Raw genomic sequence first — 16,170 nt, 5'->3', positions numbered from 1 at the left:
GCACACACACGCGATGGCTCACGCACTCACACACGCACACCTGCGCCACAAACCCGACGCGTCCAACGTACCCGCGCGCGCCCATACACGTGCCCGGCTCGTTCGACACCTCGTCGCGGCTTATTGCCCTAACATTCACGCCCTAAGCCGCGGCTCAGAGCAGCCCGGCATCCTCCACGTCGTCCACGAGCAGGGCTCGCTCCTCCGCCGGTGCCTTCTTGAGCTGTGGGCATTCACGCTTGAAATGCCCGCGTTCGCCGCATTTGTAGCAGCGGCCGCGCCGGTTCTCGCCGAAGCCCGAAGCCTCGCTGCACGCGTCGTCATCGTCCCGCGCACCGCCCTGACGCCGCTCCTATGCCCTCCACTGCGCCGCGGTGTACAGCAGCTAGTCCCCGCCATGGCCGCCTCCATCCTGCCCGCGCCTACGCAGCCGCTTGTCAAAGGCCTTGAGCCGCCCCAGCGCGTCCTCGAACAGCATCGAGTCGACGTCGCAGAACTGCTCGATCCCGGCCACCGCCGCGTACAGGCGGTTCGACACCGAGTCGAGCAGCTTCTTTACGAGAGCCGCACCCTCCAGGGTTGAACCCAGCGTTGCGTAGCGCGCCGCCATGCCACCAAGCCTCCTGGCGAAGTCATCCAGGGTCTCGGCGTCCGCCATGCACAGGAGCTCAAACTCCCCGCGCAGCATGCCAAGCCGCATCGCGCGCATGCAGTCCACGCCCTCGAACCCGGCCTTCAAGCTCGCCCACACCTCTGTCGTGATCTTCTTTGACGCCACCTGCAGCAATAAGTTCTCCGCTAGGGCACTAAGGAGGTAGGCGCGCAAGCTTGTCCTTCTTCGCGACGACGGCCGCCGCCGCGTCCTCCGGCACGACCACCGCCTCCCACAGCCCGGCCGCGTTGAGGTTCGCCTCAACCTTGATGGCCCAGGCCGTGTAGTTGTCGCCGGTGAGCTGCGGCACCGGCTACGGCAGCGATCCGCCCGCACCACCGCTGCAGGGGGCGATCGACCTCGCAGGCGCGCCCTGTCCTTCACGTGGCTCTGATGCCAATTGTTGAAACCGCCAGTCCCTCGCAGCTTCCCTCCTTGCTCTCTCTGTTGCCGTGGCTCGAACCTACAAGGAAGAAAGGGAAGGAGGAAGAAGAACAAGGACACGACGAGGTTTCTTTCCAGCGCACGAACGCCTTTCCCTTGAGCTCAAACTCAACAACCCGCCAGCTACAACACACGGTGGGAGGGGATTTATATCCGCGTCCATCGGCGCACCACACCGCGCCCCCACGCACCCCCCTCGCTCACTCTCCCACGTCCCCACGCTCCCGCCATGCACGCATGCGATCCGCGTGACCAGGTCCAGCGCCCGACGTGGTCTACACCCGCGCCCGCTGCGCCAACTAACACACAGTGTGACCCCGTGCACACACGCAATGGTCACGCACTCACACACGCACACCTGCGCCACGGACCCGACGCGTCCAACGTGCCCGGCGCGCGCCCATACACACGCCCGGCTCGTTCGACACCTCATCGCAGCTTATTGCCCTAATAGGAGCGGTCGGCGAAGTAGGCCGTGTAGTCAAGGAGGACGAAGCTACCGCATGAATCGCCGTCTTGTCCATGAGCAGGTGGACACATGGAGGCGGGCAAGATGGCCTCTTCATTGGCGCCTTCTTGATCCTCGCTCTCCATATCCTCGTTTTCATGCGCGGAAGACTCGTCGATCTGCGTACCCTCGATTCCTCCCACGAAAGACTCGTCGAGCTTCATCTTTCCGTTGAGTCGATACTATTGGCTCTCTGTCGATTCGACGCCGCCGAGGGTCGATCAATTTTTATGCAGGCAACAGGAATCGGGGCTGGATATCAATTCAGAATCAGTGTTGAAATCGATTTGGCCCAGTCGACGTACCGGCTTGGTCCCTTATTTTTGTTTTGTTTTTCGTTTCATTTCATTCTTTCTTTCCATTTTTTTTGTTTCCTTATCGGGTTTTTTCTTTTCCTTGTTACTCGCCAATTTTCTTTGTTTCTACTAGCAAAAAGGTCCATGCGTTGCAAAAAATCATAATTTTCAACAGCATAATCACATTTTCCTGCATCACCGGGATACACTATCACTCTCAATTTGGTGATGTCATGAACAATTTTTTTAAACTCGTGACCTTATTTAAAATCGTTAACATTTTCATTCTTCGTGAACAGTTTTACAAATTTTTGAACATTTTCTAAACTCAAGAACATTTTTTGAACTCATGAACATTTAATATGATTTGCAAACATTTTGTAAAGAAATTGTGAACATTTTTATAAACAAATTTCTTCAATCGGCAAACATTTCTAGAATAGACGAAGATTTTTTGGAAATGGTGGAACAATTTTTAAAATTCACGAACATTTTTTTGATTTAACTAACGTTTTTTTATTTAACGAACATTTTTTAAAATGCATGATCATTTTTTGAATCGGCAAACAATTTATGAATGAATAAACTATTTTGTAAGTCATGAATAGTTTTTGAATTTTTAGGATAATTTTCCATTCATAAACATTTTTTGATTAGCCTACCCCAACTTGTTTTGGACTAAAGGCGTTGTTTTTGTTGTTTTTGTGATGAACATTTCTTTTAATTAGTAAAATTTTGTTCAATTTTATTAATATTTTTTAATGCAAGAACATTTTTTGATTTCCCAAACATTTCCAAATTTTGAACATTTTGTAATAAGCACATACTTTTTTTAAAATCACAAATACTTTTTGAATCCACAAGCAATTTGTGATTTATTTAACATTTAATTAAAAATTGTCATTTTTATTTTTATAAACTATTTTGAAGTCCTAGATTATTTAAAGTGGAAAAAATAAAATATAAAAGAAAACAGGCCGCCCGAACGTGGGCTAGCTCAGACGGGCACGCCGCGCGCAGAGCAGTATATGATGAGGTCCCTACTACATCGGCCGGCCCAGGCGGGGCATTCCCCTGTGTAAAACATGTTTTATCGCCTATAGATGCCATTGGAGTTTTCATGACGTACCATCAGAAGGTATAGATATCAGGTTACTATTAGATTTCTTCTTCTCAGGTTTTTACTGGGTTTTTTTATTTTTGCTTTCTTTCATTTTCTTCGTTTTTCACCGGGTTTCTTTTCTTACTTTCACGGCTTTTATTGGATTTCTTCTTCTCGGTTTACTGTTTTTTTCTTTCCTTTTCTTTCTTTGTCTTCATTTTCTCTATTTCTTTTCTTTATTTTCTTCATTTTTCTTTGTCTCCTTCTTGAGTCTCACTCTTTTCATTCTTTTCAACTAGTTTCTATGGTTTTCATTTTCTTGTTTGATTTTCTTAGTTTGATTTTTGGGGTTTATTGGTTTTCTTTGTTTCTTTGCCGATTTTCATCAGTTTCATTTTTTCAATGCATAATAAACATTTTTAAGTACATGATATTTTCTATTTTTTCAGTACACAATATACATTTTAAGTGTACATTTGGAATATTTTTTATACATGCTGGAATTTTTAAAATACATGATGTACATGTTTATTGTAATACATGTCAGTATTTTTTCAAATACAAGCTGACTTTTTTATGGTAATAATCATTTAAAAAAACTTTGCAAATAATTTATAAACATATTTTAAATGTTTTTAGTACATAATATACATTTTAGTGTACACGTGACTCTTTTTGATACACGTTGAATATTTTTCAAATAACGATGTACATTCGTGCTGAGCGGCCCAACACCGGTTCCCTCTAGGCGAAGCTGCCTTTGCAACATGCCTTGAACACATGCGCGCGCGCGCGCACACACACAGAGAGTGCACTCTATCGACAAAAAGAGAAATATTTCCTCGTCGGTCATCATGTGTATTTGCGTACGTATAAAGGCCTATACTTTTCTGTTGTAGAAGAAGGGCATATTACTTTCTAAGTTCAATTGCCTTTCTGTTTCTGTCCCGATTCTAGGACAGGTTTATACGACCTCTCAAATTCCAAGCTAAAAATTTAGTATCTACTCCCACTTTAGTGAGCTAAAAAGTCTTATATTTGTTTACAAAGAGAATATAATATATGAAAATTTCATGAGGATAAAACAGATCCCTTGTTTCCCTTTTGCCCTATGTCTTCTCTTCTACTGGCTACGTTGATCATCATAATATACAATCTGACACATGTCATTGCAAAAAGGAAAATCATACACATATATGTAAACGACATTTATTGTAACACGACGGGCAACAAGGAAAAGTATAGATTGGTCAAATGGGATATTTCCTTTAACAGTGGTTAAATGGAATATTATTTGTAGACCTAAAAGTAATGGAGGCTTGGGTATTATCAACACTTCTATTATGAATAAGTGCTTGATTGTCAAATGTTGGTGGTGGACCCTGAAACCTTAAAGGCACTCTTTCGTTCGATATCCTTAAAACTAAATACTTTAACTTCTCCAGCCCTTTGTTTTCCTGTGCTACGAATGGTTCCCAATTTTGGCATGATTTGGTTAAGGTGCGTGATGGATTCCGCGAGCATATGAAATTTGTTGTCGACGATGTCAAATCCACACGATTTTGGCTTGGCTGGTGGGTTGGAGACACCCCTTTGTGTTCTCTCTTCCCGTTTTTATTTACTTTTTTTGTGGTAACCCTGAGATATCTATTGTTGACCTTTCTCACAATAGTTGGGATTTAGGCTTTCGGCGATCTTTATATCATGAAGAGTTAGAAGACTGGCACAGTCTCAGATTCGATGACTTGGCTTTATTCTTCTTCTGGTAATTTCTCGGTTAAGTCTTTATATCTTCGTTTGCTCTATTGACCTCCATCCTCAAAGTTTAAGGATGTGTGGTGTTCACGTATCCCGTTAAAGTTCGAAATCTTTCTTTGGCAGGCAATTGGTGGCAAGTTGCCTGCAACTGATAAAATTTGTAAACATAATGGCAGGGCATCGGCCTTTTGCTCTCTTCATTCTCGTGCTGAGGACACTGGGTATGCAGCCTTGATTTGGAGTTGCACCCGGTCGTGGCTGGGTTCCTGCATCTTGCGATCAATTACTGCTGCTAGTCAATACTTTGTGTTGACAGTTGAAACATGTGTTTTGGTTTGGTTTTGCTGCTTTTAGTTGGGCTCTTTGGACAACTAAAAATAAATTTACTAGCAAGCATGGTTTTCCTTCTGATTATCTTCAAATCTCTAAATCTATTGCAGCAGTGGAAGCCGTTGGTTAAAAGTTGCACCATGGAACTGTTGATCTCTCGAGTTAGAGCTACTACTAATTCTCTACCTCCAAGAGTGCATGCTCCGACGACGTAATTGGCGTATCCTGGATGTTCATTTCCATCACTTTTGTAGGCTGTAGGGAGCTGGCCTACGTGCCTATCCCTTTTATGTTTATGTTTTGGTTGTTGTGCAATCCGTATTGTTTATGTTGGTTGGTTGTGAGGCACTTCCCACTGCTTCACTGTGGACAGATGCTAAGCATGCCATATAAGCGAGAAAATAATATGGCACAACAATTAAATAGAAGAGATAGCACTTTGATGATCGCAGGAAGAACCAATGCCAAACGCGTGAACCTAGGCAAACCACTTAAATGAAAGAAGCTGACCAATGCATGAAAGAGTTTTAGGTGCTAAATCATGAGATAAAATAAACTTAGCAACAACAAATTAAGCACCTACTATACATTAGGGAGTTGGGTTGCTAAGTTATTTAATGCACTTAGCATCTCACCTTTGCACCGGAAGATATCTGATAATTCTATGTGATGTGGACTTATTAATTGAAGTTATTTGTAAAGTTGGACTATCGCCTTTTCTCAAACAAGTGTAAACGGCATGGGCATACCACATGCCCTCTTGACTAGCTCAATAGCAATAGATGGGGAAAGTTCTTATACATTAATCTAGCCTCACAAAATATGTGCAGCGTACTTGATCCACATAACACAATGGGAGGCCTGAACTAATTGTGAAATAAAGCATGTCGGGAGCTCAACGTCGTTTCTTCTTCCATTTTCAGGCGAGAGATATACATATGACACATATTCAGGTGGGCGGAACACGATTGCACGACACCGCGAGCTGTTCGGGCGTGTGCGTGATTGCGTCGTGCTCTGCCACTCTTCCCTGGTCGCATTCGCATTCCCTGTAGCATTCCCAATATTCTTCGTGCCGCAACAAAAAAAAGGTCAATCATAACGCCATCAAACGGAGGATGAACGGGTCGGATAAGGCATGTTTTATAGCCGAAATCAAAGCCAACTGGGCAATAATAAGCCATGTCAAAGGATAACAGTAAAGAAAAGAAAATGATGCATCCATGTCGCTGTCAGCTGGATCAGCACCGGCATGCATGCACTCCTTTGTTCTTCTCCCGGGATCACAAAACTGGCCACGCCGGATGGATAACCCCGTTCCGCTCTTTTCCAAAGACAACATCGACATGCAAACGCAATTGCTCGTTGAAGCTGGGAAAGCAAAAAATCTGGCGGCTGACGACGGCATCAAGCGCGTCCGTGCCGTGTGAGGTTTCCTCCACCCGTCGCAGCGCTTGCGGCCTGCATCGCAACGCCTACCTCGGGGTCTCGTGCGTGCGTGCGTGCGTGCTGGCGCGTGATGTGAAACCAGTTCTTGTCTGCGCGTGCGGGAGGAAGCTTCCACGCAGGCGCCGCTCGCTGCGAGCCTGTCGCCTTCCTTGGCCAGCGCTATCGCTAATTCAGTCTTCCCGTTTCACCTGCTCCTCGGAAAACATCCACAAGCTTTCTCTCTGCCTTGTCCGTAGTACAGTAGTATGTACAGAACTTTGCTATGCCTGGCTTGCGATATCCATTTCCTCGGATTTTTGTTTTGCTTTTGATGATTTCATGTCCGTGGTGACTGCTGAGGCAAGGCCCTGTGATTAGGAGAGCACCATTCTTATTTTGAGTGGATACAGTATGACCGCAGAGGCTTATGACACACATTTTATTTCTTCTTTTTTGCGGAAGGAGAACACACATTTTATTTCTTCTTTTTTGAGGAAGGAGAACATCACTCAAAGGAAAACGAAAAAATAACCCAGAAGACCAGCAGCTGCACGTCCACTAATTAATTGGCATCACCCTGCATGTCAGTCAGACAGGTTTATTTCTGAGATCCCAACGTCTCTCGTGTACACCGTACGTAGTACGTGGCTTCAGATCTAAGGATTCGTCGTTTGACTACGCAATGCAAATGGATGCATCGTCCGGCAAGGCGAGATATTTATGTCCTTGGCCAAGAACGAGTCAAGAGCTGGGCTGGTGATGCAAGTACAGTAGTAGTAGTAGATGAAGAGGCCCTGATTAATATTAATACTCCCCGTCCCCGATCCATGGCAACGTAACCTCCAAATCAACGATTCTTTATCACGGATGATTGGGATCGGTCGACGACAGATGAACCGATGCCGCTTCTTCAATCCGGCCGTTTCTTGGTTCCATCGATCCAGAGACGCGGAGCAACAACGGTCCGCACCAGGAAGCGCGCATACACGATGCCTGCATTTAGCCGTTGCGTCTCTCTAATCGATCGTCCGCACACACGAGAGCTCGCGTTTCGGAATTAGATTTGCATCGCAGCATATCTCTGATCGAATTGTTAGCACGACCCACGAGGGCGTGGCGCGTTGGCGTTTGCAGAAACCGATGGGATGGGGCTTGGAGCAGCGAAAATAACACCCATCCTGTGTTTGTTTAACCTGCTCCCCAGATCGGTAGGGCCCGGATGATGGAAGAGGATAAGGTGAGGCCGGCCGGCTTCCTCGAGCTGTTTAATCAAACGTCTAGTGGTGTCTGATTGAGTAGGGTTTGGTTTCGTAGTCGTGGTCACGCACGGGGCTATTTTAATCCTCGATTTGAGGCGTAGCAAAGCTGCAGTTGCGCTTAAGCCATGTGGTTAGGCTGGTTATAATGGAGAGTATCATATAGTAATATCATGCATATAATATTAGTGTATGATACTACTTTTCTAATGCATAGTATCATATATTAGTATCATGTACTACTTTATTTATTGCCATGCATGACACAAAGTAGCATAGCATTTATTATGATACGGTATCATAATATGATATTCCACCCTTTCTTCTTTCATTTAATGCTATGACACATCATTAAAATTGTCTAGCAGTAGCCAATCAGTAGTTAGTTGTTAAATCGCACAATATACTAGTACAAATACGCGTAATAGAGAATCAAACTACTTATTGCATGACCTAAATAAGCTAGAAGAGAGCCGCGCCGAGAGAGAAGTGCTTCACCAGTCGCTAGAATTAGTGCGGAAATACCATTTTAGCCACTGGATTTTGGTGTCACTCGGTTATGAGTTACTAACACGGACTACTTATTTTTAGTATCATTTTATCTTTGGCTAGATCTATTTGGTGAGTTAGAGGATTAGGGTTCAACGCTCGGCGATCCTTTTTCATTGGGTTAGGTTTTTGTCATGCAAACCGAAACTTCTACTTCGGATACTAACACATACGATGTGGAGACAATGATGAAGGAATGTGGTCTTACAAGAAAGTTTTTGATGATGTCATGGCGGAGTAGGAGGAGGCCCTCCAGGCCGATTCAACCCAATGGATGACCATTGCCGAGTGCACATGGAGAAGCCCTATAGCCAATACTGGTACTACAAGAACATGAGGGCTGCTTGGGATATGGCCAAGGAGGTGAAAACTTGCCCTTCTACCAACATGTACACATTCCAAATTTTGTGCCTCGATGATTGGGAGAGGGTCATGGAAGAAGGGCCTTGGACTTTCCACGGCAATGTTGTAATGCTTGCACCATATGATGGATTCACCAAATCTTTCTCAGTTAATCTTGATAAGTTCGAACTATGGATCCAAATTCATGACCTACAAGATGGATTTGTACCGCTACTAACATCCCTAGCAAGAAAAGTTGGGGCATTTGTCTACGACGAGCCTAAGTTGCAAGATTTCGAAGGAAATTTTTCCAGGGTCCGAATTAGGATCAATGTCAACAAGCCTCTAAAATCGGTGTTTCGCTTGTTTGTGGCAAGAAGCGTCAGATCTTCCGCATTCAATACGAGTGACTCCCTAATTTGTGCTTAGTATGTGATAATCTTGGTCATCTCTACAAAGAATGTGGTGATGGAGTTCACCCTCCATCGACGCTTGTCTTCAAAAACCTGTGAGCTAACTGGTTTCAGAGGGGCTAGACACGGACCTGGACGAGACATAAGTCGTTGTCGTGCCAGCCGAGGGCTCGAGCGTGGAGTTGCTAATTATACACCATGATGTTGCAGGGGGTTACAGTAACTGTCATGATGAATATGTCGATTTGAATGCCACCATGAAGGATGTTGATTTGAACAGAACCAGACATCTGATCAGATTGTTGATTTGCACGTGTGGGTGATTGCGATGAACTCTGGCTCTTACTCGGATTGTCCCGGGTAACAATGTGTTGGCTCTTCGACCACCACCATTGGTCCCTCCTAGCCCTCTACTGAAGCAGGATCTAGAAAGAACCATAATGGGGAACGACACATACAAGACAAATGGCAAGAAGACGAACAACCTCGGCAAGAATCTTGATGCACAATCGACGGGCTCCCTTGAGAGGCACCACCGGGCACAATGAGGCTTCTATGTTTGAATTGTTGGGGTGTGCGCGACAATTTAAGAGCTTCACAATCTCCCGAGGCAATTATGCATCATGGAAACCCAAATCCCTAAAGCACGTGTTGAGCGTCTAGCTGGTATGCTAGGATTTGATAATGGTTATGTTGTCAGTAGCCCTGGCCGGAGTGGTGTCCTATGGATCTTTTGGCACAATGGAAAAATGTTGATGTTTTTGGTTACTCCTAATATAACATCAATGCCACTATTTCGGCTTCGAGGTAGGACGATTGGAGACTCGTGTGTTTATGGAGAAGCTCAAACTAGTGAAAGATTCAGAACGTCGGATCTACTCAAGTCCCTCACGTCTGCTAGACCAAACGTGAGATTTCTATGAAGTTCTCCACTCTTCCTAACATGATGTTTTGGCGATAGAAGGACCTCATAAATTGCGGGATTTAGAGATGCAGTGGATGGCTGACTTGGGGTACCAAGGTTGAATCTGGATTTATGAAAAAAGGTGGTCGGGGGAACTTACTATCGAGTCCAACTTGAAAGAGCTATGGCGAGTCCTACCTGGTTAAACATATTCCCTCATTCCGCACTATTTCACGAAAAGGTCGTGGGCTCGGACCACTCTCCTATTCGGCTTTAGCTAGCATTGCCAGAAACAAAACGTGTTGGTGTTCGGTCACTGTTCTGGCACGAACATCACTTAGAGCAACATGAAGGCTTTCAGGATGCACTTGAGCAACACTCGAACAATTCCAAGAGGCGCACTCTATGGCAGATTTGAGTAGGTACTAATTCCTCACTCGTGCAGTGGTGCAGACAAAATATAGGGAATCCTCAAAAGGAAGGAGGCTATAGGATTTGGAGAACTTGCAAAATATCTCCTCAAGTTTTGGGTTGTCACATGCACAAGAACAAAGTGAATGATCGACTAGTTGAGCTATACCACATTGAGGAAATTATGGTGCCAAAAGTCGCAAATCGAGTGGCTTATGGAAGCAGACAAACACACACATGTGTGCACAAACACATTCCAACAATGGGCCAACAGGCGTAGAAGGAAAATCACGATCAAAATCTTCACACAAGGTGATGGCATGACCATTGATAATCCTTTGTAGATGGAGGCTCCTGCTATGTCCTTTTACAAGATCTCATCCGAGTTGGAGCCCACTTCTGGCACGATTGAGGTCCTCGAAATTGTCCTGATCAAAGTCACAAATGCTATGAACTCTAAACTGTTGGAGCCTTACAGTGGTGAGGAGGTGAAGTTTCTCTTCTTCCATATGTTCGCAACAAAAGCGCCAGGGCCTGATGGTTATCATGCATACTTCTTCCAGTGTCACTGCGACATTTGTTGTTATGAAGTTACAACCAACTCAAGGTATCACCTTGCCTTGTATCACATATTTTATTTGTGGGTGGCACATTGCTCTTCTTTGAACCTTCACATGATCAAGCGTCACATGTTAAGGTCTCCTTGGATCTTTATAGTTTGGCTAGGGATGGAATTTGAGCCGAGTTGAGCTAGCTCAACTCGACTCACTAAAGCTCGTTTCATTAACAATCTAGCTCAACTCAACTCGTTACTATAACGAGCTCGGTTCCAAGATTGGTTCAACTCATATAACTCATGAGTTGGCTTGTTTATCTTGTTAAGCTCGTTAAAGATATGGAGATAAAACCTTAGAATATGATAAAAATATTACTTGGGACTTGTGTGCACTTGCCCGAGCAGTGGCAGATGCCGATGATGAAGTGGGATAAGATCGCCTCCTTTTTGCGGCCTTCAACTCCAAGGTCGGTGGCTTCTCCATTGTTCACCACCGGTTCGCCATTGGGTCTGATAAAAGAACGCAAACATAGATCAGTAATAGAAGGTAATAAAGGAAAAGAAGGGGAGATGAGCAGTGCATGCAGGGAGTGTATGACGCACGGACCACAGAAGCACAGGCCGCTGGCCGGAGAGCTGGGGTTGCAGCGTAGGCACAGGGCCGTCGCCATGTAGATTCACAGAGAAAGAAACAAAGGAGACATGAGGAGTAACAGAGGAGGGGTCTATCACTTTTGCTAGGTTTGGAAGGAGATAAATCGTCGTGTGCGACATGTGAGTCTCCTGGTAGTTTGGCCTCGTGCTATGCGCGTGGGATGCAGGTTGCCGATTGTTATACTAACCCTAAGAAAGGATGATTTTTTACTGAGCCCAATGAGTTATACGACTACTCTTGAGACATGCTCTTTTAACTCGGTTTATAAACGATCTTATACTAAAGCTCTGCTTGACTCGTTATTCTTCTAGTTCGAGTCGATTCGAGCTGCACCTCGAGCTACTCGTTTAGCTCCCGAGCTTCGAGTTTTTTTTCCAGTCATAAGTTTGGCAATGGGACAAAGTCTAAATTATGACAAATGATCGAGCTTGTTTGGTGATGCTTGACCTTTGATAATCAAAAAGCAAGTTAAAGTTGTCCTTAATGTTGTGGCGCTGGTTTTGAGGAGAACAATCTTGGTTTGCAAACTCCGAATGGTCGCATGTCCAAAGGGAAGTTCTAGAATCTTCGGGCCAGTCTAACAAAGATGCTACTTAAGTGGGGAGAATGGTCACTTGGCACAACTAGGGAGGAAGGTTCGCATTAAGTCTATTTCTCAAGCCTTGCCAACATATATTATGGGTGTTTTAAACTTTAGTTTTTAGTTTGTGATAATCTCACAACCATGGTCAGGATCTTCTATTGGGTTCCTAAAAAGGACAATGTAAAGTACATTGGAAATCTTGGGATCAATTGATGCATCCGGAAGATAAAGAGGAGCTGGAGGACTTTAGGCTTTTCAATCAAGATTTACTTACTCGAGTGGCATGGTGCCTCATTACTAAGTCAGACAGTTTATGTTCTCAACTGTTGAAGACCCATTATTATCCAAATGACAATTTGAAGAACAGTGTATTGATGGGTAGTGCGTCTTCTTCGTGGCAAGCTACTGGTCATGTTGTTGATCTTTTGAAAAAGGCCTATATGGAGAGTCGGGAATGGTGGGAGTATTCAGGTGTGGCGTGATAGTTGTATTCCTAGGCCCCACTCCTATAACCTATCAAAAGCTAAGGGTGATGTAGAGTTTGTTTTCGGTCGGAGCTGCTAAACGGTAATGGGTCATGGGACTTGGAACACCTCGAGAACTATTTCCTCCCATGCGATGTCAACAAAATACCGAAGATTAGAGCTTCTCCGAGATTGATGGATGACACTTTCTCATGTGGACTGAGTAAACTAGGAGTATTGTCGGTGAGGTCTGCTTATCTTATGGTCTTTTGAGGAAGCTAAGCGAGATCAAGAAGTTGCCTCAAGTTTTGTCCCAAATGGTTGCCGATCTTACTAGAAAATTATTTGGTCTATAAACCTGCCCCCACTGTCTGCAACTTAGCTTGGCGTGCAACCACCAATTCTCTGGCTACTTGGTAGAATAAGCATAAGGATGGTCTTGAGGTTTCAAGCATATGCCTAGTCTGTGACGTGAACTAGAGGATTGCTTTCATGCCTTGTGTCGATGCCCTTTGGTTGCATCCTTGTTTTCGAAAATGGCAGAGCACTACTGCAGGATGCTGCTAACGCGACACTACGATCAGAGACCCTTCGACGAAATTGTGTGTGATGCAATAATCGCAAATGGTGGTGTAAAAAACCGTCAAAAAATATGCAAAATGTTTGCGATGGAGGATGCATCAAACACAGTTTAGATTTTAGTTGTGTGTGTGATGCTGGGCATACGGTTCAGTTCAATTAACTGTTTGCGATGAGGACGAACAAAAGAAGCGGGCAACCAGATGAAGGTGTGTGCGATATACATCATACGGTTCACTCGGATGAATTGTTTGTGATTAGGCAACATAAAAGAAACGGTCAGCCGGATCAAGGTGTGTGCGATATAAGGCATGCGGTTCACTCGGATGAACTGTTTTTGTTGAGAAAGAGAACATAAATGGTTCAATATAACAAGGTGTGTGATACACGACAAACAGGTCTGTAATCAGAAATGTGTGCGAAGGCCGATAATAACACACACGGTTGCTGCTAATAAAACGTGTGTGTTGTGCGATGGGATTGCATACAGAAAAACAACATACACACACACACGCACACACGCACACACACACACACACACACCGATAAGGACATGGTTGCATAACCAAATTAAACATCCACTTACATAGGTGGCTACTGCAACCATGGCATTTGCACACACCAAAGTAAACTATTACATGCATAATTACATAGGTGGCTACTACACACATGACATTTCTACACACCAATAAAGTAAACTATATATTACATGCATGATTAACTAGCATAAACAATCATCTGATCATCATCTACTTCTTGTGACGCTTGCTCTACTTGTGGCTCGATTCGGGATCGTCGATTTGGGTAACTGAAAGTGCTAGTGATCGACTAGAGGGGGGTGAATAGGCGATTTTTATGTAAGTCTTCAAAACATGGAAGTTTCGAAGACAAACGATAGAAATAAACCTATTACCATGCATCGGAAGGTAGATTACACTAGGCAAGCCATATTCAAGTATTCAATGAAGTGAAAGCACAAAGACTAATAGCAGCTAGGCAGTATGGATCAGGATAGAATATAGTATGAAGCCAATCAGAACAAGCAGTCACTCAGTGAAGACAAAAAGATAATGTAAACAGGCAATGACTTCACAAGGACCAACTGCAAATAAAGAGATGGGAATGATAGAACGGGTGACTTGTTGAAGACAATGATTTGTTGGACCAGTTCCAGTTGCTGTGACAACTGTACGTCTGGTTAGGGAGGCTGAGATTTAACTCAGAAGACTGCATCTTCACCTTATTCCCCTTGAGCTAAGGACACCCGGTCCTCGCCCAATCACTCTGGTAAGTCTTCAAGGTAGACTTCCAAACTTTCACAGACTTCGTTCACCGGCGATCCACAATGACTCTTGGATGCTCAGAACGCGACGCCTAACCGGCTGGAGGATTCATAGTCCTCAAGTGTAATAAGTCTTCAGATCACACAGACAGGAAGACTTCAGTGATGGCTAACACTCTTTGGCTCTGGGTGTTTAGGGCTTTGTCCTTGCAAGGATTTCTCTCTCAAAGGCTTCGAGGTGGGTTGCTCTCAAACGACAAAAGCCGTGCACTAACTCTGAGCAGCCAACCAATTTATGGTGTAGGGGGTGGGCTATTTATAGCCACTAGGCAACCTGACCTGATTTGTCCAAAATGACCCTGGGTCACTAAGGAACTGACACGTGTTCCAATGGTCAGATTTCAAACACACACGACAACTTTACTTGGGCTACAAGCAAAGCTGACTTATCCAACTCTGAATAAGATTTGCTCTCATTGTCTTCGCTCGAAGACATAGGATTTTGGTTAAGCATCACTTCAGTCATTCTGACTGGTTCACTTGGACCCCACTTACCAGTATGGTGGTTCCTATGACTCAACAAAGAAGAAAAGGAAATGACGAAACAACTAAGTCTTCGCGCTCCATAGTCTTCACGCGATGTCTTCTCTTGTCATAGTCTTCAATGTGAATGTCTTCACATACCACCTTTGTCTTCAATGTCTTCATACATTTTTAGGGGTTATCTCCGGTAGGAAAACCGAATCAATGAGGGACTTCTACCTGTGTTATCCTGTAATTCTCACAAACACATTAGTCCCTCAACCAGGTTTGTCGCCAATACTCCAAAACCAACTAGGGGTGGCACTATATGCACTTACAATCTCCCCCTTTTTGGTGATTGATGACAAACTGGTTGAAGTTTTCAACGGGGATAAAAGTATGTGAAATTGTAAAGGATTTAGGTATTGTCTTCGTAAGTAGCAGGAAGGCTCCGCCTGAAGATGTGCATATAAGTATTTTGCTTTTGAATGCAAATGCACATGACAGGTTGTACTTGCGGAGCTCCTCCTCTACTTATGAAGACAATTCATCATGCATGAAAGGATATAACGAAGATAATGACATGCATAATGAAAAATGGACGTCTGCAAAATGACTTCGTGCGGAATTTATCGTCGCACATGCAGAATTTATCATCGCATCACATAGTGTCGAAAAACAAAAGGTAGCAGACGACCATCAAGTTTAACTATTACAACTCTAAACGAACCAAATGTTTCAAAAGCGAGAGTTGTAAGCACTTGGAAAATGTAGCAAAAGTAAAGCAACCACCCATATGGACCCGCTTGAAGACTATCAACTCATATGCTTCTCCCCCTTTTGTCAGTAATGACCAAAAAGGTTTAAGGACATAGAGCTTCTACTCGTTCCCATGAGGAGTAGGCGAAGCAGCAGGGTCGTCATTGAGGTCCGGTGGTGAAGAAGAACTTGGTGCAGTGTCGACATGCGATGTAGGTGGAGGTGGTGAAGTGGCATCATCTTGATCATCTATGACTCTGGCATTCACCGTTGCAGCGGAGGAAGAATAGTCAGAGTCTTCAAGTGAGGGAGTCCGACGCAAGTGAGCATTCCTTGGAGGAGTGGAGTCAAACTTGAATCTTTCTGTGAAGCCATCG

This window comes from Triticum dicoccoides, chromosome 3A (genome assembly GCF_002162155.2).
Source record: "Triticum dicoccoides isolate Atlit2015 ecotype Zavitan chromosome 3A, WEW_v2.0, whole genome shotgun sequence".
NCBI lineage: Eukaryota > Viridiplantae > Streptophyta > Magnoliopsida > Poales > Poaceae > Triticum > Triticum dicoccoides.
The sequence above is the reverse complement of the archived record's forward strand: the minus strand, read 5'-3'. Positions refer to the sequence as shown.